General features: G+C 41.6%; 1 protein-coding gene across 2 annotated transcripts in view; it reads right to left on the minus strand.

Moving 5' to 3' along the window:
* Window positions 1-26,422, minus strand: part of LOC109283246 (uncharacterized) — a 110,803-nt gene that overhangs the window by 47,612 nt on the left and 36,769 nt on the right. For both annotated transcript variants that reach the window (XM_059732814.1, XM_059732815.1), the window contains exon 2: window positions 942-1,038. The gene's annotated coding sequence lies outside the window, so the exon portion shown is untranslated. The remainder of the gene's footprint in view (window positions 1-941; window positions 1,039-26,422) is intronic.

Genomic DNA, 26,422 nt, shown 5'->3' on the forward strand with positions numbered 1-26,422 from the left:
TGTGGCATCAGGAACCTGTCCCTGATTCCACGCTCCCTGGAGCGCCCTTTGAAGGGCCACACACCAGGAGACTGGCACGAAGACTGGATCCAGGGATCAGGCTGGTAGCAGCCTGATCCCTGGCAGGCTGCTACCTGGGCAGGCCCAGGTCTGTTTGAGATCTGGGCCTGCCCTCTGCCTGAGCCCAGAGAGCAGGCAGGGGGAGGCTTTGTTCCAAACCCCAAGGCAGCTCCATACCCATTCTCACAATCTGGGTCTGGGATACAAGCCACATGTTCAGTTTAAAGCATGATACAAACTATCCACAAAGTTGTTCCACATTTAATGTAGAAGAATATCTTTCTGTCTGGTTTGCCATTTTATTGCACCATAAATTGGCTAAACGCCTGGCATGTTACAGGTGCAATGGTACAACATGGTACATTTTAATTGTGCCACAAATGTAACATCTTCCAGAGCTCTCCCTCTTGCTCTTCTCCATTGTACAGCCCCACATGAATGAGGACTGAGGTTTTTCATTCATTTGCCACCTCTCCACATGGGTCTGTGGTATGAAGGGCAAAAGCGGTTGAAAGGGTTAATAGCTGCACTACAGTAGACTGGTGTTAAATCCAAAGCTGGTGTGTAGTTTAATTAGGAAGCAGGTGCACATAAACAGAAAATACAGAGGGCACGGAAAGTGAATTAATGCAGAAAATAGAAGTGTAACTACAGAACTCTTGCAAAAACAGTTATCTGTAATCTGCATTTGCCTGTGCTACAATTTTTTTTCCAGCAGAATTCTGCCTAGAATCCCTTAAAGATAGGAGAATAAGCACATATACATAGGAAAAAAAATCAGAAAAGGGCACCAAGAATGTAAACAGAAGGGAATAAAAATAACCGTACAGATCAAATTACTCAACACCAAAACAGTTAAGAACAGTAAAGTTTTCCATTACCTTGCACAGAATATAGCACTCCCGCTCTGAGCCCTCCACAGCCTCAGGCCCAGCTGTTCTCTTGTCTTCTCCTTGGGCATTGGTTAAGTTGCACATTCTGCTAACACACACAAAAATAGCATGTATCATTTATAACCAAATACATAATTTATTTAGGAACTGCACAGTGAGAGAGGTACTATTACATCTAATAAATCAAAGGCATGCCATCTACTGGTTAGAGGTGGCACAAGTCAGGACCACAGGGTTCTACCTCAAACTCTGACCCTAGGGTAGCTGCTGACACATCTCTAGAACACAGGCCATCCCCTTGGTGAGGGGCAGGACCACTGCCCCCCTTGGCTAATCACCAGTGAGAGGTGGAGCGACTGGGCCCCTTGGCTAATCAGAGCCAAGGGGCAGGGCCACCACAGAAAAGGCTCCCTTCTCCATTTCTCCCTGGCTGGCTTAAAACCCTGCTTTCTCCTGGCTGTGCACTGCCCTACCTCTAGGCACAGCCAAGAGAACTGCAAGAACAAATGACTGCCATGTATGTCCACCAATGAACTGAAAAACAAGACTTTTTTCAGTCCAGGCCTCATTCAGGAATGGAGGGGGATGTACAGTTTAAAAACAGGACAGTCCAATATAAAATAGGACCAATGGCTACCCTATCTGACCATGATTCACTGTCCTAACATCAATCACTTAGGGCACCTATACATGTACAGCGAGGTGGAGCAAACTCACTTAACTGAGTTGGAGCATGGTAATTACTGCACTCCAGAAGACTCCAGCATCATGTGTATCGACATCCCTGGGCTCAAAAATGGCAACGGGGGCGCTTTAACTAAAGTTAGTTCAAGCAGCTCCATTTTTGAAAAGTCCTGAACACCTAGTGACATTTATAACCAATACATAGTTCCATGAGCTTTAGATAAAGCATTCAGTGAGTTTTAGTTAAAGTGCCCCCGCTGCCATTTTTCAGTGCGGGGACAGTGATACATGTGACACTTGGACCACTTTAATGAGAGTGGCTCTTGAAGTCACTCTTGGAGCCACTCTCATTAAAGTGCTCCCACCCCCCTGAACATGTGTATAAACCCCCTTAGGGCCTGACTCCCATTATCACTGTAGAACAAGAGTATGGACACTATGGCTGGCTTCAGAAGACAGAGAACAGTATATGCCAGTATGATCAGAATAGTTCCTTATTTGCCTGTTCCTTATTTGGTGGTAAATATGGGCTAAGAAACTATCCATATAAAAATACTAGGAGGAGTTAGTGAATAATGTAAAGAGCTGTGAATCCTTTTTATATGCAGAATCCACAAATTTCAAACAGTGGGTGCCTTGGCACCTAAATAAGCGGTCCCATTTTTAAAAAGATCTGAACACCTTGTGACCCCACTGATGCCACTAGGAACTGTTTTATGAAAATTTGGCCATTTATATAGGTGTCTAAATAGAAACTTGACTATTTACAGCTGGCTCCCAATTTTGAAAGCTGTGGCCTCAGACAATAAAATTCTGACATTTGGTTTACAGATCATGAGAACAGGAAATGGGGCAACATGGATCAGCAAATTGCAGAGGGATTACAACATACTGCTGGTATAAATGGCATAAGCCAAACCCATGTTTGGTAACCTTTCATGTAGTGAATGTGCACAAGGCTGGGTCTTAAACCAAAAAATGCTAAAAGGAAAATTCCAGCCAGTGATTTGGTTTAGGATTTCAGAAGGAATTGTCCTGCCATATGATCTGCCAAAATGATGAAAGAAAATTCCATAAACAACTCTGGGAGGGAGAGAATGTAAGGGGGAGAAAATAGACAGAAAGAGGAAAAAATGGGAAAAAGAAAAACAGGGGGGAGATCTCCTCTGTTGGACTGTGATACATTGACATAATTAGGGATGTTGAAATTTTGTGTTTGATCTTGGAAATCCTAGTAAATAAACAGCAGATCCAGGCCATGTCCCATAGCATTGCTCTGGCCGAAATCCCATAAGGGCCTAATTTATGTAAAGTCAAAGGGAATTTTGCTTCAGTAAGAACTTCAGGATACAAGCTCCAAAACAGGATACTGAATGTCTGGGACATCTTCTGTGGTAACCATTAACAAAAGAATTTAAAAGGCCTATTATGAGTCTTCAGCAATGACTGGCTTGCAATATGGACAAGATAAGACAGTTCAATGACTTCAATTGAAAAGTAAATTTAAATCCAGCCACATCAGCATTACTATTTTAGTTTTGACGCAGACTTCGGACAAACTCCATACTCTATTACCACAGTAATTCTGAGGTGAATCCATTGACATCGATGATCTGTCATCGCTCAGGAATTATTGTGATAAAGAACCAAATCAGTCCTTGGTTTTCTTCCCTAGAAATAGCGACTCTGAAAATACTAATCAAATCACCAGCAGCAGAGGTTCTCAGATAGACTAGTCCTTAATGAAGACCATAGTTCACCTTCCATTTCACATGTGACCATGACTAGGGACAGTAGTTACACAAACTGGTTTAAGTGATCAGAAACTGGTTTAAACATGCAACAGAACAGAAGTTCAGTGCACATAAACCAGTTTCAAAATTGGCTGAAACTGGTTTAAGATCAATCTGGTTGAATGTAGTATCAGATTTGACTGATTGAGGTCAAACCAGTTTATGGAAATACTACCCCAGGCCCCTTCCTGATTTAAGTTAAATCAGAGTCCCTCAACATCCCATCATGCTTTGCAGTCCTAGGCTGGGCTGGGCTGTGCTGTCTACTCCAGAGAGCAGGGCTGACCCTGCCCCTCTGCTCTCAAGGGCAGGGGGCATGGCCAAAAGCCGACTGGCATGGCCACCTAAGGCAAATGGGGCAGAGAGCGGGTTTAGTCCCCCCTCCCTCTCCTTTCCCACTGAAGGACACCAGCAGGGGTCTGCCAGCCCCAGCTGCTGCCTCCGTTGCTCACCCCCACGTAACCCCAGCCAGACAGACCCAGCTGGGGTCCCTCAAGGAGAGAAGGGAATAAACCCTCTCCCTGCTCCCTTTCCCTTAGGGGACCATGCTGGCTGGAGTCTGGCTGGGGAGCGCAAGCCTCTTCCTGGTGGCGGGGCCGAGAGAGGAGTGTGCTGTGGATGGGAGTGGGCAGGCAGAGCTACCACAGCCTGTGTAGGGCAAGTGGTGGTGGTGGTAGGGCTAGGAGGGTTGGTTATGAGGACTAAGGTGAATTTTTGAGTAGCTGTGGCCCCCCAAACTCTTCCTAGCACAGCCGCCACTTAGCCCCTCATAGCCACCCCTCCCAGCCCCACCACCACTGCTGTTTACCCCAGCTCAGTCCTGCAGCCCCAACCCCAGGCAAGATGAGCAGATGATGGAGCCAGGCCAGGCCGCAGGGACAGGGCCCTTCCCAGCTGGCTGCAGCTCCAGTTGCTATGTTAAATTAGGGTTAAATTGTCATAGCCTCTATGACAAAGATTCTCAGCCAAGGTGCTGTGGCACCCTGGAGTGCTGTAAGATCCTTTTTCAGGAGCTGCTACTCACTATGAGCACCATTATATGTGCAAACTCCTGCACAATTCACAAAATAAACCCAGAAATTTTAAATAGGACTTTCTAGTGTCAAAAACATTCTGACCTATTACGTTCTTTCCAAGTTCTCTGCAACAAAGAAATTGCTGTATTATTTTTCCAGAGTCAAAAAATGAGTGAAATCTAAGAGCTGGCATTTTCTGAGGGATACCATGAATCAAGAAAAGATCCTACAAACAGCTTTCTGATGACCACCAGCCAGTACCAAACAGACCACAGAGAGCAGAGCAAAAACCACAGCTTGAAGCAAATCATTTATGCCAGTAAATTCTGCTACTTTCAGAAAAAAAAATGAAGAACTCCTTAGCTACCATACATTGTGCTGACCCCTTGCATATCCATTTCTTAATGTCCACATCATGCTATACCTACATTTTCATTTATTTTCTTTTGCACAAAGAGCATTCAAATAAGAAGCAATGTGAAGGTCAGATTTGTTCTGTAAAAATCCAAAAGCTCTTCTGTGGCACAATTAAAAGGAGGACTGTGTGAAGCCCCAGTGGCAATGATATATAGATAAACATCTGCATTCCTTGCATACCACATTCATTTTTGCTTCAAGAAGGACTTCACACTTCCAGGGCTGTGCAAACTTTATGTGTTCTCTCTCTCCTTCTCCCTTTCTCTTCCCCCAACCATTTGGCATCAGGTCTCCATTTGATAATTTGATTTTGCATTATAAAGAGCCATGATTGATTGTACAATGCTTTCTTTAGATGTGTCAATTCATGTAATGAGCAAAGATTTAAGTTAATCTGAAATATCTTATTAGTTGATTTTTTACCTGATGAAAAAATATTCAGTTCAAGTTGCATTGGCTAGATCTTGAACTATTTTATGCACTGTCTATTTAAAAAATAAATCAAGCTTGAATTACATTCCAAGGCACAGGATCCTCTTGCCCTATACAAACGTAAGTATTTAATTTGGCTTCCCCTGTTTATGTTAGTTTGTTTTAGTTGCTCTGTGTCTTATTCAACCACAAGAATGCAGCATAATTGGACTTATTCAGTACTGTGTGTCTTTGGCTGCCTTTTGCTTCCCAGAAAAAAATTAGTTTTTAAAATAAGAGCTAAAAGTGTTTTTTGTTCTTTAGTTGTGAAACTAAAAACTACACAAACAATCAAAAGAAATGGCATGCTGTGAGCCTGCAAAGACAAGCACTGATTTACAAAATGAAGTGATTGTAGCACTGGGGAAGGGAACATGAAGAGTAAAGTCTGCAATCTGTCCCAAGAGGAGCCCATGCCTTGGACTAACAATGGCATCTACTGGTTGCTGTACATGAGATAAGGTAAGCTGCAGTCCCATTTCAGGGAAGCTTCCTTCTAACCTCCAAGAAACACACTGGTATTGGAAATCTGTTTCAACTCCCGCTGCAGTCAACAGAACAATTCCCACTGACTCTGAAAGGAGCTGGATCAGGCTCCAGGAGAGGAATGGTTTGCTATCTTACTTCACTCCACCAACATGCATCACTTCCCATCTAGAGCAACCACCAGAATCAGTCTCCATGTATTGTTTAATCTGTGGCTCTTCTACAGACACTGCCCACAAGATATGCCAATAAGGACTAACTAGAGTCTGCTGGAACTGTTTTGAAGTGTATAGAAAGCAAGGCTGGACAGAAACTCCCTACGCATTTCACTTAGGGCTCCAGGCCTCCAAGGCTGGGGATTTTGACAGAGACATACTGGTGCTCCTGCTGGGATAAAAACCAAGACCTTCCAGGTTGGAGGGTTTTGCCTCTCCATTTAGGGACAGACCAATTGCCATATTTGGTATCAGGAATAAATTTTACCCCGTCAGATTGGTAAGGACTATGGGAGAGTGGAGTGGTTTGCCTTCCTCTGTAGTGGTTGCCATGGCCCTCTTCCTTGGATTTCTCCACAGCATTTTAAAAACCCTTCCAGCAGCAGGACACTGATAGTCCTCATCACCCAGTTTTACCTGTGGCAGGTTAGGGTGCTTTTTGATGTCTTGACAATATTCCATGTACTTGTGTAACAGTGTTGATTGCGCAGTTTTAGGAATAGGTTAGACAAGGACCTATATGGAATTATTTGGATAGGGATGACTCAGCCTCAGGCAGGAGTTTGAACGGGATTCCCTTCTAGCTCTACTTTTCTATGATTCTAAATACAGACATAATCTTGCTCTTTTTGAAGTCAAAGACAAAACTTCCTATGACTTCAATAGCAACAGGGTCTAGACTATGATTACCCCCATATGATGCCCTAATTATGTGACCAATTTCATTTTTTAAATGAAAAATATTTTGGAATAATGCAGGTATTCTAAAAAGCAGCCAGTGCTGGTAGGGCTTAAGTGCCAGCTTGCCTCCTGGAACAAACCACACACTTCAACAGTGTCATTCCAGTTTGCACCATCTTAGAATCTGGCCCTTATGGTTTAACTTAATTTAGAATGGCTAAACATTTTTTTTTAATTTAATGAAACAAGTTTGTCTTTGCGCCAATTCTTAGTCTGCTGAGCTGCAGCCCAAAGTATAGTTTTATGGCCAAATAATAAATCCATAAAATAAAAGCCTCTAATGGAAATACTGACACAACTTTAAGCATACTAATGAGCACACATTGCTGTCATTAAAGTATATAATCCAAAGGCAATAGCTTCTGAGCATTTATTTTCCTTATTTTGGAGGGGGAGTAAGTTCCTAGGCTGCTAAAAACAAATAAAAAATGAGATTTAAAAAGAAAAAAAAAAAACATAAAGCCATGGATTGTCAGCTCCAGCCAGCTTGGCGGGTGCTTAACGGACTATATACTGCGAGGTCAAGTTACAAAGTAATTGCTTTATTCTCTCAACAAACAACAATGGAATGAGAAAGATAATGAATACACTCCTGTAACGCTGCCTTCCTGAGCATAAACATTCTGATTGACTCCATGTTGTTTATTACAGTGCGAGTCCTCACTCTTCAAATATGTTTGTTGCTATGGGCCTCATTCTAATCTTGCCTAAACCAAATTTCAAGCAACAATATGGACTTCAGAGGGAATTTTATGTCCCAGATTACCACTGACAGAGGTCTCCTGGGGTGGGCAGCCTTAGGGAGGAACAGGTGAGGCAGTGGGCAGTGAGGAATACACACTCGCACCCAGCAGAGATTCTAAAGAAATAGCCTCAAGTAAGGGATGGGAGGTCCCAAGGGAGGGGCCAGAGAGAAAATGTGTACTGGCCTTGGCCTTAGAGAGATCCTAGAAGATATCCATGGACCATGCAGCAAACACAGCAGTTTATTCCTTAGGATGGGGAGCCTATTTTGAGCTGGGATAAGATGATAAGACCTTGGAGAGGATGGTCTACTGGGATTAAGTTGCTCTTTGAATCACACAAACTCAAGGGGACTTAGAGCTGCCCAAAAACAGCAACTAGAGATTTCCCAACCAAAGGAAGTTCCTCTAGCAACATAGTTAGTATAGCTGGTTCTTTATTATTGCCATCATATGCAGGTGGCATTTCAGACAGTTGAAGGGCACCAGATCATTAGCAGGAGTCATTCATTTTCTGGACTCCTTTGTTTCAGGTGACTAACAAAGGTGTCATATAGTGGACCCCTAATACTAGTCATTACTTTGAAAATACTGAGTTCCTTGATCTAACATAAATTCTATCCCCCCCCCCCCCCAAGCCATTTAAAAAGCTTCACTGATGTCAACAGAGTTGCATGTAAATTGTACATCATTAATTTTGCAACTGGATAAATATTTGAACTAGAACTTTTAATGAAACTCCATATTAGTAAATTTAGAACACCTGGGTGTTTATGAGCTCTGTAAGTAGATGCATCAGAAACATATCTGAATCGATATTCATTTCCAGTTTGTTTGAGTGCCCGTATGCTATATGCTATGTTGGGTCAGAGTAAGGAAAAAACAGGCACAAAAATTAGACAGGCTGCCTTGTGAGATACAACAGAAAGCAACATGTCTACTCAGAAGCAAGCCAAGGCAATAATTTCTCACAAATTTTATAACCAAACAGTTCTAAGCCACATGAGTTTCAATAATTTGCCTGGTAACTATGGACAGCTGTACACAGACTTTACAAATGCCATCTAGTGGGGGAAAAGGCAAATAAACTGATTGTGGATTATTCTTCATGTACTAGAAGGAGTGAATGGGTAAACAAGTCAGTTTCACAACCTATTTATTTGGCTGTTGAATATTAAAAAAGATACGGTCTCTGAAGCATTTGTGATAAACCAAAAGTGAATGGGAAATATGGAGGTGTATGAATGTAACAATAACTGAGAAAACAATCAAATTAGAAACTGTTTTATATGTGCTGTTTCTGTAATCATACAACTGCAGACCCACTGATATGCTTCAAAACTACATTTCAACTCCAAGCATTTAGATGCTTATGGAGATTAAGGCTGCTACCCTCTTATCCTCTTATACAATGCTGCCCTCTAGCAACCAAAACAATGCATAGAAAATTTAACTTTCTCTGAAAGCAAATTTCCTTTCACATTATTTTGTTGGTTTTATGTTTAAGACCCCCATCTCATAGTCCTTACTCAGCCAAATTTCTCTTTTACTGATTTTTTTTTGTGGGTAAGGAGAGACTGTGGAACAGTAACCTTAATATTTAGCTAATCACTTGTAATGGTAAAAGTTAAAACCTGTTTAGGTACAAAGAGAACTTCTGCTTACAGAGGATGTGATTCTTTCTTCCTTGTGTCTCCAGAACTGCCAATTACATTCATTCTGGTTATGTTAACAACTTTTTAATTGTACATTTTGGGCCAGACTTACCAGCCCCCTCGAACAGTTTCACACCAATTGGGTGACTAAACCAAGTTGATGGCTGCTTCCTATTATTGAAGTAGACCAAAGCTATCAATATACACTGTACTGGTAACCCTAGCCACAAACCAATCCTTTGCTCATCTATGCAAACTACCCAGTACCCCTCTGTATTGGAACCAGTCAGTTGTGAGAGGGATCCACCTGGGGAAGAGTCTCATGACTGTATCTAGCACTGGGTTTACAGAGTCCATTCCAAGGTTATGACCTCATGTCTGATGCCCTTTCTGGAAAGGTGCAACTATGCAGTCCAATCATCCTAAGTCTCACAAACAATGTCTGAGGCCCCACAAGCCACCCTCTCACTTTCCAACAGCTCCACCGAGGCATAGGTGGGCACATTCAATTTATAGTGCAATTCACTTGAGGACTGATGTGGCAAAAAATCATAAAAAACAAAATTAAAAGTAAAAACAAGCAAGTTAAGCACCAGATCAGGAAGAGCAGCCCCATAACAGAAAGAAAGGTATGAGTTTACCTTCAGCAATTTGGCTCTATCAGCCAGTACTCCCATCAAACATCTTGAACAGCAGCAACCCCACCATAATGCTAAGATCTGAGCCAGCAAAGCACTTTGGTACATGTCTAATCCTAAACCTATGCATAGTCTCACTGAAATCAGCAAGCCAGTTCATCATTAAGCACATATTTATAAGGTTTACTTGATTGATTCCATATACTGAAATTAGAATTCTTATTTATAATTTGGAAAAAGTTCTTCATTTGGAAAATCTTGTTCTGATTAGAATGCCCAAACCGGATCCAGAACTAAAAACTTTCCTAAAATTCAGCAGTGTTCACATCCGTTGTTTATTCCAGTATGCTGGCATCTCACCAGCCCCTCCAAGGTCTGATGAGATAAGGTCCTATATAGGAGGCGGAAATGCAGTAATCCAAAGGGAATTCCAGCAGAATAAGCAGATGAAAATGCGACATGAGAAAAATTTCTTTCACAAGAAAAAGAAAGTTGCTCATCCCATGAATAGCAAGAGATGTCTCTAGTGTGGCAGCTGAAATTAAACATACATGGAGATTGAAAAAACAAAGAGCTGGCTCCTATAAATAGAAAAATATATAAACGAGGTACTGGTCCTGCTGACCAAGATGAAATAACAACATGATGCACGAAGGTTGAGAGAGAGAAATAAATATTCTGGATACATAGTTTAAGTGGTGACAAGCAGAGCTATATAAGAATCTTTTACATAAAAGCCCATTTCAAGGAAGGTGCTTTGGAGGCCATTATTCTAAGAGGTCTCTTGGGCTGCCTGGAAGCCAGAGTTGCTTCTTGGAATATTGTGACAGTGGAGTAAAGGGAGGGCCAGAAAAATGTATAGTGCGTTGCCTTAGGATACTTAAGACGGGATACTCTGCTGTGGCCAAATCCTTTCAGTAAAGCATAAGCGGGGCATTTCAGTAAAGCATAAGAAAGACAGTTTGGGTTTCCTGACCCTCTTCTTGGCCTGGCAATGGCCCCTAAAGGACTGTGCATCATCTCAAGATAGACAAAAGACATGCTGCTTTCCCATGGTGCCACACCCTTGACATGGCTCCTGCATGACAACTACAGGGAAGCAGCATAGAATTCCTTTTTGACGTAGGAATCCTCAGCAGGGGGGAGACAGGTGGTTGCTCCTGCTTTTAAGGTGCCTGGGCAGGGCAGCAAACCTGGTCTTTAACCTTAAAATAGATGTGTGGGAAGAAGGTAACACAAGGATGATTTTGAACATGTATGAACTGGATGGAAGCTCAGAGGAAGAATGCTAATGCCAGCCAATTCTTTCAGATGCTATATAAATGGCTGTTATATTCATTCACCATCTGGACATTCAGTTTACATTAGATTGCAACAGACCTTATGCTGAGAACTACAGGTAACCTTGAAACATTTCTATTAATTTTTTCCCTACAAATTAAAACATTAAAATGGTTCATTAGCACCACCACTGAAAAGTATTGTTCAGAAGCAGAAAGATGTGCTGCATCGAACAAAGCAGCACTCCAAACCCTATGTTTGAACAGAATTCCTTTTGTAATTCTACTCATAACACATCACACAGATTTGATCTTGTTTATGTTGAATCTTTTTTTAAATTGTATGTTTTAACTTCTTTTTCTTTTTTTTTTTTTACTAACTGGCAGGACCTTTTTATTTTCCTTGTCTTAATATTATTAGCCCCCTGTACTTAAAAGAAATGCCTGGTTTCCACAGGTGTAACAGATATACTCACTAGAAGACTAGAGTTAGACCATTAGAGACACATACTGGTTAATATTCCAGTGTGTTGTACAGATAGTTGTCCATACAGCAAATCCTTTGATTCTACAGTCCTTAGACAAAATCTCCATTTCAATCAGTGTACTTATTCACTAAACCAACTTCTGCTCTAGTTATGAAAGCACAAATCTAGAATGGCACTTAGGCCACTTACTCTTTTTTCTCATTTAGGTGGTCGGAAACTGATCTATATACAGAACAGAAGGTCAGAGCACGTAGATTGGTTTAAAAATGGTGGCTCCCAGTCTAAGATAGACCTGGACTGATGCAGTATCAGAGTTAACCAATTTAAGTTAAACCAGTCTATTGAACTTCAGTACCAGATCTCCTTCTGACTCAACTTATAGGTTGCTGTCCACCGACATCACAGGGGTTTTTGGGGCCTCGCTGGCCCCCCCCTTGCAGGGCAACAAGCTAGCACTTGCCAGGTGCTTGGATGCAATAGGCTATCACAGACCCAACCAGCACAGACACAGTTGCAGAGAAGGGGGACTTGCGCCAGACAGCAGGGACACAAGTGCTCCATATAAGCAAGAATTGAGCCCCTTGCACCCTGGGACCAGCAACAGCTGGCAAGATATGCTGTGCAGTTCAGAAGGCTTGCGCCAGGCAGTGGGGACACAAGCACTACATGGAAGGAAGGACTGGGCCCTGCTGCCTGGCGCAAGCCTCCTGAGTTGCCTGGTGCATCTTGCCAGAGCTTGGCACCAGTGGCAGCCAGCAAGACACACTGGGCAGCCCAGGAGGCTTGTGTTAGGCAGCAGGTACATGAGTACTCCATGGAAGGAAGGATTAGGCCCTGCTGTCCAGCACAAGCCTCTCAGGCTTACTGGTGCATCTTGCCAGCTGCCACTGGTGCTAAGCTCCAGTGAGATGTACCAGGCAGTCTGGGAAGCTTGCACCAAGTAGTGGGGACATGAATGCTCCATGGAAGGAAGGACTGGGCCCCTGGGAAACCAATCCTTCCTTCTATGGAGCTGGGCCATCCCTGATTGCCTGTCAGGCACAGGCTCCCAACCCCTTGCTGTCACCATGGACTACCCTCTGCACCTAGCCCTAGACTTCCAGGAAAGCTCCAAAGGAGGTCACCACAGCATGCCTGGCAGTGGCAAGGAAGGTTGTACCATGGTGAACCCACCCTGGGGCTCTCCTGGAAACCTAGGGCTAGGCACAGGGGAGTATCCATGGTGTCAGCAGTGGGTTGGGGGCATGTGCCTGACAGCCCATCAGGGATGGTCCCCACTTGGCTACGCTCGGCAATCTCTGGCAGGCTGTGAGATATGTAGGACTGCCCCCTACCCTGGCCTCCGCCAGTGCAGGTATCTGCCTGCCCTCCTAGCCCTACCCCAAGGGCAAATTTGTGTTGCATTCACTCTTGATCCAATCTATGCATTTTAGAGAAACTTGCATCGATTGTGCCTCAGAGTTTTTGAAAGTCTGTACTTAGCCTTACAGTCAGTGGAGTTACTGTGATTTACATCTATATAAGACACCTGAATCTGAACTGCTGTGTTCAGGTTTTTCCTTACCATTTAACAGATCTTAATTCCTTTATAATGGAATTGGAAGTAGTCAGGATTAGCCCCTACTTTTTTCCAATTTATACAACTATACACACAATATTGCACAAATGTACTGATGGGTTTCTCCCAAGTCTTTGCAGCAGAGACATTACTATCATTTTGATGACTGCAAATAGAAATCTCTTACCACACTGTCTTTACTTGTTAAAGCAGCCCCAGATTGCTCAGTCCAAGCAGATGTAGAATATATCAAATTAGTACCTTTAGGCAATTGCTATAATAAGATGTTTCATTATAAGCTCAGAGGAGCGAACTATATCCTTGACACATCCAACTCACAGGCATTACAGAAGCAATTGATTTCTTGGCATCTCAGGCAGGGATCACCAGAGAAAATCTCTGGAACTAGTCATTAGCCAGATATAGCAGAGCAGAGCTAGAGTTTTTGAAACAGATCCAATATGGGTTGTGGAAGAGTGCGGCGACATTTCCAGAAGAATGCAATGCTTTGGAGGGGAAGGGGGATTGTTTTTTTCCTGTGGGATCCTTAGCTTTTTTTTTCTTTTTAGTGGATTGCAGAGGAATTGTTATAGAACCTCACAGAATTGGTAAGTCACTTCCCTATAGGAAATCAAATAAGTTTTACCAAAGATTTCTACAGCACTGTCAGTTTACATGAAGCTTTACAAAAATTAAGCTCAATGTGTTAGGACAGATGAGTCTAAACTTTAAGAAAAGACAAAATGCAGGACAATGGCCCAGGACTTGGATGGTGTAGCATATGATGAAAAGTTATGTGGAACTGCTTGGGAAAGGGTGATGGTTGGGAGCTGAAGCAGGAGAGAGTATGTTCTGGATTTGGGGGACAGAAAAAAAAGGCCTAAAACCAAAAAGGAGAGAGCAGAAGACAAAAGGATTGAAAAATGAATAACACATTGGAGAAAAGCAAAGAAAGCGAAAACAGAATTACTGGCAGAAACAAGATTTTATTTAGAAGCCAGTGAAGACAGCCTAGAACTGAAGTCATAAGCTACTTCGAGTCTGTATGAATTATGTCACGAATTTGCACATTTCTAAAATTTTGTATTCTTCAGGCACATTCCAGGTTGAGGAAATGGCCATCAATTAAATTTGTAGCTAGGAACTTCCACACACAACCTAGTTCAATAACACTGTTGCACTAATATACTCTACAAAGCTCAGTTTGCTCAATATTAGCAAAGCCAGAGTCTATCAGTGGAAAGAGATGTCAAGTTCAGTTAGAGAGCCTCAACTTATAACCCTAATATATGCACTGGGTTATTGAAGGAAAAGTGCATAGGGATATATGGCTTGAAAGACATACATCCCTAAGCACTCTGCCTTGCTTTTTTTAACACCCCCAGTCAGCACCGCAGCAGTTGCCCCATCCCTCCCACTGCCCTGCCAGTTATGCCATGGTTACCATGGGCCAAGAACATGTGCTCTCAAGGCATACTGAACACTGAAATACAGACTGTAACGTGCATGACAATTTCGAGCATATATGATTTATTGATAATACCTTATCTTGTGGGCCCATCTGCTAGAAAAGGTTTGTTAAGACAGGTAAAGACAAATCGTAACTGATGGGAACGTTCTTTTGGGTGGGATAAGAACAAAGAGAATTTGGATACTTCCTTATACCCAGAGGGACCAAAGATGAGACTGTGTGATTAGTTTATACTTGATGCATATTTAAGAAAAAGCGGTCAATAGAGATTCAAGTAAAGACTGAATAAAAAAATTAGGATTTAACCCCATCTGTTCAGTAGACAGCATGATATTAAACGTGCTCAAAGATGTATAGCAGCAGCATAATCACACACAATAGACCCCTCTCTGCAGATACCTAGCATCATAAACTCTGTAAGAGTGCTTCATTGTAAAAATGACAAATACATTTTTATACCTCCCGCTTTATGCCAAACTATCCATCTGTTCTTCATTATCAGTTTTGAAGCATTTTTTCATCTTACTTTTGTCCTAAGCTATTTTTAGGTTAAAAAACCCAAACCAAACCTTATCTCTCACAAATAATTTATTTTCTAGCCCTTCTAGCATGACAGTATTAATAGAGATTCAGGTTTTGCCTGCTCAGTTTCCAATTGCTCAAGATCTGGAGATGCTTTTTTGGGGTTGCATAAATCGCCCCTTTACAATGAGAGCTTGAATTAATCAGCTCATTTGAGGCAAAGAATTCTCACTTTTTTAAATATACAGCCTCCCTGTTAGCACAAATACTAGTAGTCTTTCCTGATTGTTACTATACCAACTGTTTCCATGTACTTTACCTTCTGTGTTGAATTATCCACTAGCCACCATTATTTACTGCTTTGAACTTGTAATAACTTCTAAAAACATACTCACAAAATCTTTACATTACTGTTTGCTGCCACAATGACTGGAGCAGAGTCGTGGATTTAACTAAAGTCACATTTCTGAGCTGGCCTTGAAACACCTCAGATAATGCATTCAGTTATTGGATTCACACTGGTACTTGCTGCCTTTTGTTTGAGGGCAAATGCTGCAGCACATGACTGAGACGTGATTATTTATTCACCAGTGGCGAATATAGCTCAGTGGCCCAACACTTCCAATATTCTGCATTTCCTAATGACCAGAAGAATATTGGTATATAGTACTGGTATATGGAAACATCAAAATATTGGTATAAAAAAAACCATAAATAGCACATGACTGCTTATTTCAGAGCTTGTCTGCTGCCTCAGTTTCTAGCCTGACACTTGAGATTGGTGAGGTTGGAATTGCTAACTGGCTTTCTCCACTGAGCATTACTTTTGGAATGCTCTCTGCCTGAATACAGGGCACCAGCACCAGGAGCAGCAGTATTCTGATCGCATTAAGAGGCTCAACTTTGCATCAAATCTCAGTTGTGCTAGGTGCAAACACATAGTAAAGTTCACCTGTGGCTTTGCCAGAGTCCTAAATAAAAGGCAAAACACAGCTGAAATCTGCCTAATTCCTACTTGTTCCAGATGCAGGTGGGAGATGAGGAACTGGGAGTGAGAGTAACTTGTGCCAGCCCTCTCCCAGCTACTTAGGGGACACATCGACATGTGAAATTAATACAATGCAATAAACTCTGGCACGTACACATTTGCCCAGGACCACAATATGTTGAGCTGGGTTAGAGCCGCCCTGGCTGGAGGGGGACCTGGGGAGTCAGCATGTCAGCCCGGGGCTGCTCCAACCCAGCTCAACGTGCTACGGAGGGGCTGGCTGAGGCACAAGGATGCTCTAGTTTGGGGCTAGCCAGCAAACAGACCCTGCACTGAAGTACCCTTGTGCCCCAGGTAGCCAGGTCAATATCTGCATGTGCATTGATGTGCATAAGAAAACTCCATATAACTTAGTATTGATACATACTCACCTGCTGCAGAGTTTACTAGTTTCCAGTGGCCATGTAGGCACTGAGACATTTACTGAAGAGCTAATTGGGCAATTCTGCAGCAAATGTCTCATGCAGATGCTCCCAGGGAATACCTTTCCTTCCCAGCCCTCCAATGAAGATGAAGGTCAAAGGCTCCATCCACTCCTGTCCTTGTCTGCTCATCTGTACCAGAGAACTTTTAGACCTATAGAAACTATTCTTCTTTCCCTACCTCTGCCTTGCTACTGGTAGTGTGGGTAGCCCATATAGGGGAGAAAAAGGGAGAACTAAAGAACACCACAGAGTCAATATGTGACAACTTTTCTAGCAGAAAGAAAAACATTTTGATCTTCTTGTCTGAGGCGGGAAGGAGGGACAGTTTTTTAGACGGATGAATTTTCTGGAGCATCAGGACTTAGGTACTTTACCATCTTTGGATTCATATGATTCAAGAAATCATGCTTTATCACAAAATACTTTTGCTAGAATTGAAACCTATGTATTTCCCTGAGAGAGTTTCAAATTAAAATGCAAGTCTCTACACAGAAAGTGAGACCTGGACTGCATACTTCAGTTTGGACAGATGGAGGTTTCTACTCCCAACAGTCTGGCACCAAAGGGAGTCTTATGTAGTCTGTTTCCCCTCTCCATTAATAATCTTCCTTCCCTCAGTTTCCATCTTCTCCAGCCTCCTTGCAGTTCTTTTTTTTCTTCCTACTCTGTTTATCCCAGGTCCTACACCCAATCCATTTCCACCCAACTCCTTAAGAAGAACTCATCTAAGTTTGATTTAGAACCTGGCTTTGAAATTCAAGACACCAAAATAATACAGAAAAGGACTTGTCCATCCTTCATTTTTAAGCTGGTCATAGCTAGGAGAAAACTCCCTTTGCAGAATTTTATCCAGTATTGTTTATTCATATTATATTGAGGGACTGATTATTCTATTCCAGTTTCCTATGACACAGGACTGTTCCATATGAAATATTTTGTATTTTTTTATTCAGCAATGTTTGAAATGTCCAAGGCAACAGGACTTCTTTTACAGTTGGTTTTAGCCTAAAAGAGGCCATAATCTGCATCATAAATTCATAAGTTCTACTCTGTAACATAAATTCATAAATTACCCCTATAATAATAATAAATTCTTAGCCTATTATATAAATTTAATCCTCAAATTATATTCCTCAAATTACCTCAAATTACATTCTTGTATCCAAATCTCAGTCTCTTGTTGGCATTTACACTAAGATATTCAATAGTTTAAAACTGTTACACTCTATGGCTGGCACTGGCTTTACAATTTAGGGTTAGTTTAGCCTCTTTGAATCAACCTTCAGAAAGCTAAAATTTCCAAAAGTTAAAAATAGATATTTCCCAAGACCTCTGCCCAGTACCACTTTGTTTCAGAGATTTAATATTTAGACAGAAGGATGTTGCTGTAACTCACTGTGATTGAATCACAGGGGAGAGTTGGGAAGAATGTTTTTGGTCATCTATGTATCTTTCCCCTCCCTCTGTTCGAGGACCAAATTTTCTCTTATACAGGTATCTTAAGGGTTAACTAACATGGATTTGAGTAGGGGAAATCAGAGGTCAGGTCATGTTCTGACACTGGTGAACTTGCAAGTTGCTCCTTAACCATGTGGTTTCATCCCAGGTTCTTCCTGCCAGCAATTTCTCACTTTAATCATACACCCACAGCAACCCAGATCTTTAAATTCAGCAATTCTTTCTCAGGTTTCAGCAAGTCATTGGCAGCCTGAGTTATTTTTGGGACATTTTCTCTACTGCAGATGCAGCTTAAGAAAACGCAGGGAGCATGCTAAAGACCTGCAGCTATTTGCCTTGTACAATTTGTTCTTTTCTCTTTATTTCTCTGTTTTCCTGCACTGATCACTTAAAGGACAATCTCTCTTGCAAACAAAATCCCCGGAGCCTGATTAGAGGGACTGAAGGCTCCCAGACACGGATTGCCTGCCAGCCACAGCACGGTAAGGACATGGACACTTTTGGCTAACCTTGCATTGCAGTTTTTTAAGCTTTGCTGAACGTTTATTTGTGTCCATCGCTTCCAAATCAACACTGCTGGCATGGCAGGCAGTCTCCAGCTTCTGGTCTCCATTTTCATTCCCTAAAATCCTCAGCACTTGTAAGTAACACATTTATACTCACTATCTCTTTGTGTGTTCTAGAAATCAATGACTGACACTGATTTGTTCAGTTTCTTTTTTCCATTCTATTTATGCACGTTTTGGAGATCTGTAATTTTTAACCCTGCTTGAATTGTTGATATTTCTATTGCCTGGGTGTCCCTATATTAGACAGAATGTCAGTCTTATTATTTAGCTCAGTAAATTACTCAAATCTGGGACCTGCTTTATGTATACTGTAAATAGAACCGTTATAAAAAAGGAGCTGCTCTAGCTGATTTCCAGTTACATACATTGCTTTCTTGTCTTGTGCACAGGCTTTGCAATAATATTTTAAAGCTGCTATACATCAGTGTGTGAACACTACAAAGATACATCAAGTGTACAACTAAAAGCAGCAGACCTATTTATACCAAAAATAAATAGGTTTTTATCATGCAGTTCCCTTCCATATCTTCACAGAAATGCATGCTCCGTAAGGACGTACAACATGTACAGTTTTACTGAAACAGTGATGAAAATACTTAAGTATGCTCAGGGACTTCTTATATATATGAACTACCCCAGGAAGGGGAAAATTTTCTATTTATGATTCATTTAAAAAGCAAATGCTCTAGCTAGTCAATGGAAAAGGGGTCCCCCCCCTCCCTTTTTTACCCCATCTGAGGCTTTCTGGAAAAAACTGGAATTTTTAAAAAAATATTCTTTAATGGTTGGTGATATCATGATTACAAAAAGAAAGAGAAAATTGCTCAGGGCTTAATTTATAGCATCCAAACATTTGACTGCAGCTCAGTGTCTGTTGTCCAATTAAGAGAGACATTTTGGAAAACTTGACATTGCATTGGAGGTAAGGGGGGCCTTCTAACAGAATAAGTAATCAACTGCTCTCTGTATCTACTGTCAGGAAGAGACAAGAGCATAATGTACAAATGCAGCCCCATAAGGGATATAAAATGCTTAGACGTTCAAAATGCTTAGACGTTACAGTCTCCAGTGAAAACAGAAGTTAGCGCTGCCTTCTCAAAGAGTCGGAAGGGGCTGTTCCTCCTTCACCTGCCACTTTTTGGTAAGGTAGAAATTCATTTTCATTTTTTTTAAACTAGAAAATGCTCGGTGACTCGTTTATTACAAGAGGGCAAATTTGAAGGGTAACAAGAAATAACTGGACATATCTATGGGAGTACAGGCTGGTGCAGTGGACCAGCACATTCAGCAACAAAACAAAAGGCTTTCAACAAGCAGGATTTTTATCCAAGGCTTTGTTCTTGGGCACTGGTGAGCCTGAGTTATGTGAATGAGGGCACAAATGGTGGATACACAAAGAACCAAACACAAAAAATGAACCACCCAGGACACTTTGGACTACAGCTCAGCACACTAGGGGCCTAAGCCAAAGTCTGCAGAAGTCAATTTTAAAAACTCCCACTGATTTTAACAGACTTTGGAACAGATCTTGAGGTGGCATATTTGCCTCTTCTGAAGTGTCCTTCCCCTTTTGCTGTCAATGTATATTTCATTTCCTATATTCCCTCTAAATTTGTGATTGGCTGTTAAGGCTTAATTCACTTCTTATGCTATTAACTTCACTGACAGTCAGTGGAACTTAACTGGCATAAAACTAAAGAGAGATCAAATTTGTTCCTTTACTCTCTGACCCAGTTGTGTTACTTCATCTGGAAGATTTGAGTGAGAAGGGAACTAGCATCCTGTTGGCTGGAAGTCTTGCCAGGCTTCTGCATCTTTTCACAGAAACCAAAACAGAAAGAGAGAAATAGACATAGGTGGCTGTGTGTTGAACAACTATTGCTAAAAGAGCTAGCAAAGAAATTGGAGTTTCTTGTTACTAGAGGACTGTCTATGTATCATTAGAGTTATAGTGCAAACAGGTCTGACCAGACCCTATCTCTCCTCTCAAAGAAGAGTTTCTCTGAAGAACCAGAAGTCAGAGGAAGTTTTGCCTCCAGGGCAGGTCCCTAAAGGGCTTAATATCTAATTCAATGCAATAAAACTCATTAAAGTATTAAATCAATTGGCGATGCGTAGGGGAGACATGGTGGACACGTACCCCCTCCAACATTGGCCCCCAGAAGTAGGGGTGCTAGGAGAAGCACCAGTGTGCCCCCACTGCAGCAAAAGAAGCACCAGTGGCAAAATCGGAGTGCTGTTGGAAGTGCCACTGGGGGGCTCCTCCCCTGGTCAGTGATCGGCCGCTGAGGAATACTCCCCCAGTCGGCAATTGGCAGCTGGTGCCCGCCCAGAATCAGGTGGCACCAGTCACCTATGATTAAACCTATGGTGGTGACCATCAATTATTCAAATGATACCTATTTGTACTTGTTTTATGGAATGACATGTTAAAATTTTTCTATTTGGAGTTTGTACTTTAATTTTCTGCATTTTAATTCAAAAACAGAAATTACCACCAAAATGAAGAAGTAAATGACAACAAATATAGATAAACTTTTCATTTTTAAAGTAGTTCATAGCTTAGGTGAATTCTCCTGTTGAAAGGTAAAAATCCCTACTGATATTAGTCAAGATCTAAAGCAATACACATTAAAGAAATTAAAAATTCTCCAAATGGTCTTCAAATTACCTGTGCTAATGTACCTAATATCTTAGCTGGCCATCCTCTCACACATGGTCCTTTCGCATAAATTTCTCCTGTCAGGAACAAGATTAGCACGCATCAATACTATGGACTGAGGATGCTGCTGCAGAGATAACGATCATTCCTGTACCTACCAGGGAATTCAAGGTCCCTGGTGCGGAGGGCCTGGGACTTCTCTTGTTCATTGGGTGATGGTGTAGCATCCAGTTTCTATTGCATATTGCTGCTGCTGCTGGCTGTGATTACTCTGTGGAGAATCTGTGTGCAACACTTGTTAACTTGGTAGCTCCCACTGCAGGCTACCGTGGGTGCATCTACACAAGACGCTGACTGCACAGTAGCACGTGAGAGCAGAAAAATACTGAGCAGTAGCGTGTCACAACACAGAGTTGCTAATATGCTACTGCACAGTATTATTCGGCTACTGTGCAGTGACATCACCTAAAAGACATTAACCAGAGCTACTGTGCAGTAACTCTGGTTACTGCATACTTATTTGGTACTTGCTAATACAAGACTAAATAAATGTGCACTAACAACTGAGCAGTAGTGTCTCATGTTGATGTGCCCAGTGTGTCCTTCCTCCCATACCTGCTCAGTCTGCTGTCTAATGTCCTGCACACCCGCTTCAGTGAGTGGAGATGCACTGGCATCATTAGACACAGGCAATCCTGGTAAACTCTCCTGGGGTCAACAAATGACTGCTACATACGAAAACAAAGAAAATGGAGGCATAGACTCTTTATGCCTTCTTCTCCCTTGTTGTTTGTACAGTAGCAGCCACAGTCTGGCTTAAACTACAGAGGTGAATAAGGGTTAATTGAATTTTCAATATATTGGTTAATATTGCATAAGCACCTGCTGCCCCACAGATCAGGGCCTCATTGTTTTAGAATACCTGCAACTCACTGGCACTCATCAGGGGCCCTGGCTAGAAGAGATTGCTATAAGAGCTAATGGATTTAAATATAAATTTTAAAAATATGGGGGATGGGTAGACTGGAACCCAGATGGATTAAAAATAGAGCTTGTTACATAGTCAGACTGTGGACTGAAAGGATATTTATTCTGTCATTTGGACAGTCATATAGTTCCCTTACATACAGGAGTAAAGAGACTTGTTAAGTGATCAACCTGTAGCTTGTCCTACTGAGTCTAACACTGTGAAAAATACATGGCAGGATTATCATTTTACTGGCTGTGGCATTACACCAGGGTAATTCCAGTTCCAAGGTAACTTCAGTTGGAGAGATGTGTTGACAGAGGAATTATTTGGCTTCAGGGAGGTTACCGGTCCATTTCCTGAAGGATAGATCCTGGAACCGATCTTGATTAATAGTTTAGATACAAATATAGTACAAAAAGTAGGCCTGTACAAAGGAAATCTGCTGACAACAAAGTGGGGAGGCATCATCAATACAGAGATGGAGCAGAATATCATACAGAAATAGCAAGATGATCTGTGAGACTGGAGTAATTAAAATGGGATGAAAAGTAACAGTGCAAAGTGCCAAGTCATATATTGAGGGATTAATAATAATTATGGCTAAAACTGGAAGCTCAAAAGTTAGAACTAACAAAGGAGATAGACTAGCAGGTAAAAACTGATCATAGGGTGACCATAAGGATTAACATGTCCTGGCAGAGAAAAAGGTGAATATAAGAAACATTTCCTGTAGATCTATTGTACAAAACATAATTGAGACCTCACCAGCTCTGGTTGGCCCCTTTCAAGAAATGTGAACACAGACTGGAAAAGGTATAGGGAAGGGTTCCTAAGATGATCAAAGGAACAGACAGACTATCATACTAGAGGAGACTAAAATAACCTGGGTTGTTTAGTTTAACAAAATGAAAGCTGAAAGGGGATAGGACTGCTCTCTGAATTCAGTAGAATGGTAAACACCAGTGAGGGAAAAGAATAATTTAAGCTAAATAATGGTGTTGGCACAACAACAAATGGGTATAAACTGGCTGTGCATAAATGTCAGACAAACATTAGAAGAAAGTTTCTAACCATTAGAGGAGGCAGATTCTGAAACAGCTGCCCGGAAGGAGTAGTGGCAGCAAACAAAAACTAATGAGTGTTACAAGAGATCTTTACCAGTTTATAAAAGGCATTATATGATGGGGTCAATCCTTTCAGTCCTGTTTTCCTGTACTTAGTATGATAACCATTGTAGGCCATATTCTATTCTATTAATAGAGTATAGAGTAATATATATGGATTGCACACTGACATCACTAGTGTTTCTGTACAATTGTGGTTAAAGGAGTAAGGATATGGTCATTCACTTGCTGTGCAAATGATACAGTTGCACTGTATATTACAGTATATTTGACCTACATACTCCAGAAGGCTTTTCATGATCGCAGTACTGACACAATTTGTAATTGAAACACTGTTCAAAATCTGAAACCTGTGCAAATGCCCATAATTTTTTTTTTATAATGCAGTCAGGTCCTATATTAGCAGTATGGGGTATAGTCTATCAGAGATATTCATTTCAAGATGGCAGGTCCTGGATTCTAATGACTGAAAACATCTGCAGTTAGAATGATGCTATTTTATTATGCTGAAAAGAAATAAATCCTTTGGATTAGATAGCTGACATCAAGTAACTAACCTGATGATAAAAGTCTTAGGACAGATGAACTTAATGCTTGTGTGTGTTAAATGTAAAACTGTTGAATTAATTAAATTTTCCTTAAAATACTTTGGAAAAAAAAGAAACTAGTGTCTGTTAAGATGGATGAATTCCAGCGATAGTCTTTCATAGCTAGCAGTCAAGACATAACTTGACATCTCATCAATATCCAGCCATTAGGCTCAAATTCAACATGACTAAAATTGAGTCCTTAACTATCTCGCCTCAAAACCTTCCCCGTTATATCCTTTCTTAATCACCAGGACTATGTCACCATCCTGCCTATTGTTCATGCCAGTAACAATGGCAGAGACAGCAGTAACTAGGGCCTCTCTCCAGACTTCAACTAAGTCTTGCAGGTTCTTTCTGCATGACATCTTAAATTCAGTGTCTTTTCTATCTTCTTTCTATCTTCACAAATCAACAAAGCCAATGGCTTTTTTCCAGACTCTCATTATCCTGCATATCAATTACTCCAGCCTCCTCTTTCCTGGGCTTGAAAAATACAGTCTTACCCAATCACATTGATTCAGAATACTGCTGCAAGGATCATTTTCCTAGCTTATTTTGACCATATCTCCACTTCTCTTTAACGGTCCCTCTCTTCTCAATCACAAACATAAGCTACTTGTCCTCACTCTTAAGGCTCTTCACAGCCTATCACCACACTATCAACAGCTCTCTTTCAGTATCAGGAGACCATCTTCTTTATCCAGTTGGTGAATGATGCCAAGTAGAGGAGACAAAATATTGTTTTCAGGAATGGGAAGCAGTCAAATATAACAGTGCCTAGTAACTTACAGTTGTTAGGGATAAAGGCCAGGAAGTGGAGTCTGTCCTGCACACAGCAAAGGATATTTGCATGATGTACTGTTCAAAGTTACCTCCTTCCTGAAAACTGATCTTGCTGGTAGTGTTAGATGGAATACTGCATTGTAAACTTCAGCCTGGTTCAAAGCTGATTCACTGCCTGGCCTTGGGCACAAACTTCTGTCTCACTGTCTCCATCTATGTAACATTCATGTGTACTGACATCACAGGGCAGTTGTGAGAATTAGGCCATGTCTATAAAGTAAGCTTTGAAGTTTCTGGCAATGGTGCCCACAAGTATGTCACACTGGTCTATGCAAGCTACGTTCTAAACAAGATGCAATATAATTTCATCTGCATAGAGCCACGGGTGAACAACCCTGTTTGGGGCAGGCTAACTGACCCTATGACTCAGCAGTGCTAATTAGCTGTTAAAAATGCCACAGGAACTCCATGTTCCAGGTTGGGAAGGAGCCCTGCTTAGGATGTCACTGCCAGGCATACTAAGTTACCACAGAGACATGATCTTACTTACCTAATTTGTAGAGCCTGTAGAACATAGAACATACAACTATTATCGGTTGTTTTCTCTGACAATCCCTGACAACTTAACCAACATTTTTCATTCTATTTTTGTCATGAATTCATGGAAGGAGAGGAGCCATTTCTAAGGGCGTTTATACACGTTCTCCAGGAGGTGCAGGGAAGGGCACTTTAATTAGCACAGCTCCATGAGCCATGCTAATTAAAAATGCTTAGAGCGTCATGCGTATCAGCACCCCTGCGCTGAAAAATTGCAGTGGGGCACTTTAAACTAAAGCTCATTGAATCAGCTTTAAAGTGCCCTGCTGCCATTTTTCAGTGTGGAGAAACTGATACACATGATGCTGGAGGCTGCTGGAGCTCGCTGATTTCCACGCTTCAGCAGACTTGCTTAATCAAGCCTGAAATTACAGTTCATGGAAACAGGCTTCCTGCACATGTATAGGAACCTTAAGTTTCTGAAGTTAAATTTCATAGAAAACTTGAGAACTAAAAAGCAGTCATAACTCCATGGAAGTTTAGAATTTATAGTCCCAAACACCTCTCCTTTATAGGATTTCTGACAGAGCTACTTACATTTATTGAAGTTTTTCTTTTATAATTCTCTCCCCTCCACCCTCCTTCCCCCTCCTTTTCATACAAACCCTAAGCTTTCTGGCTGATAGTTGATGTGACCACACTGACTGAACTCATCACCCCTCCTGGCAACATGGATAACTTCTTCTCATCCCTTAAATGCACCTTGAAATATCAGAATTGGTAGAGCATACTAAGGAAGTGTTGGTATCTTTAGCTAACATGATTCAGCAGCAAATTAAGGAGACTGTAACAGAGCACCCTGGTCTCTGTTACCAACAGGGGCATAGGCAGCAGGCAAGCAGCTACAGCTGGTTGCAAACCCTAATTAGGCAGAGTTGCCTGATTGGAGAACACTGCCTAGCTGGACTATAAGAGCTGAACCCTGAACTGCAGAGTGGGCAGCAGTCTGCTGCCAAGAGTTGCAAAGGTAAACACTGGCTAAGCTGCTGCTCAGTCTGGAGGGGACTGTGGGGATGATATAGGAGGGAGCTTGTCATGGGCATGACAGAAAACTGCACCCTGCAA

The sequence above is a fragment of the Alligator mississippiensis genome, chromosome 8, assembly GCF_030867095.1.
Source record: "Alligator mississippiensis isolate rAllMis1 chromosome 8, rAllMis1, whole genome shotgun sequence".
Classification (NCBI taxonomy): domain Eukaryota; kingdom Metazoa; phylum Chordata; order Crocodylia; family Alligatoridae; genus Alligator; species Alligator mississippiensis.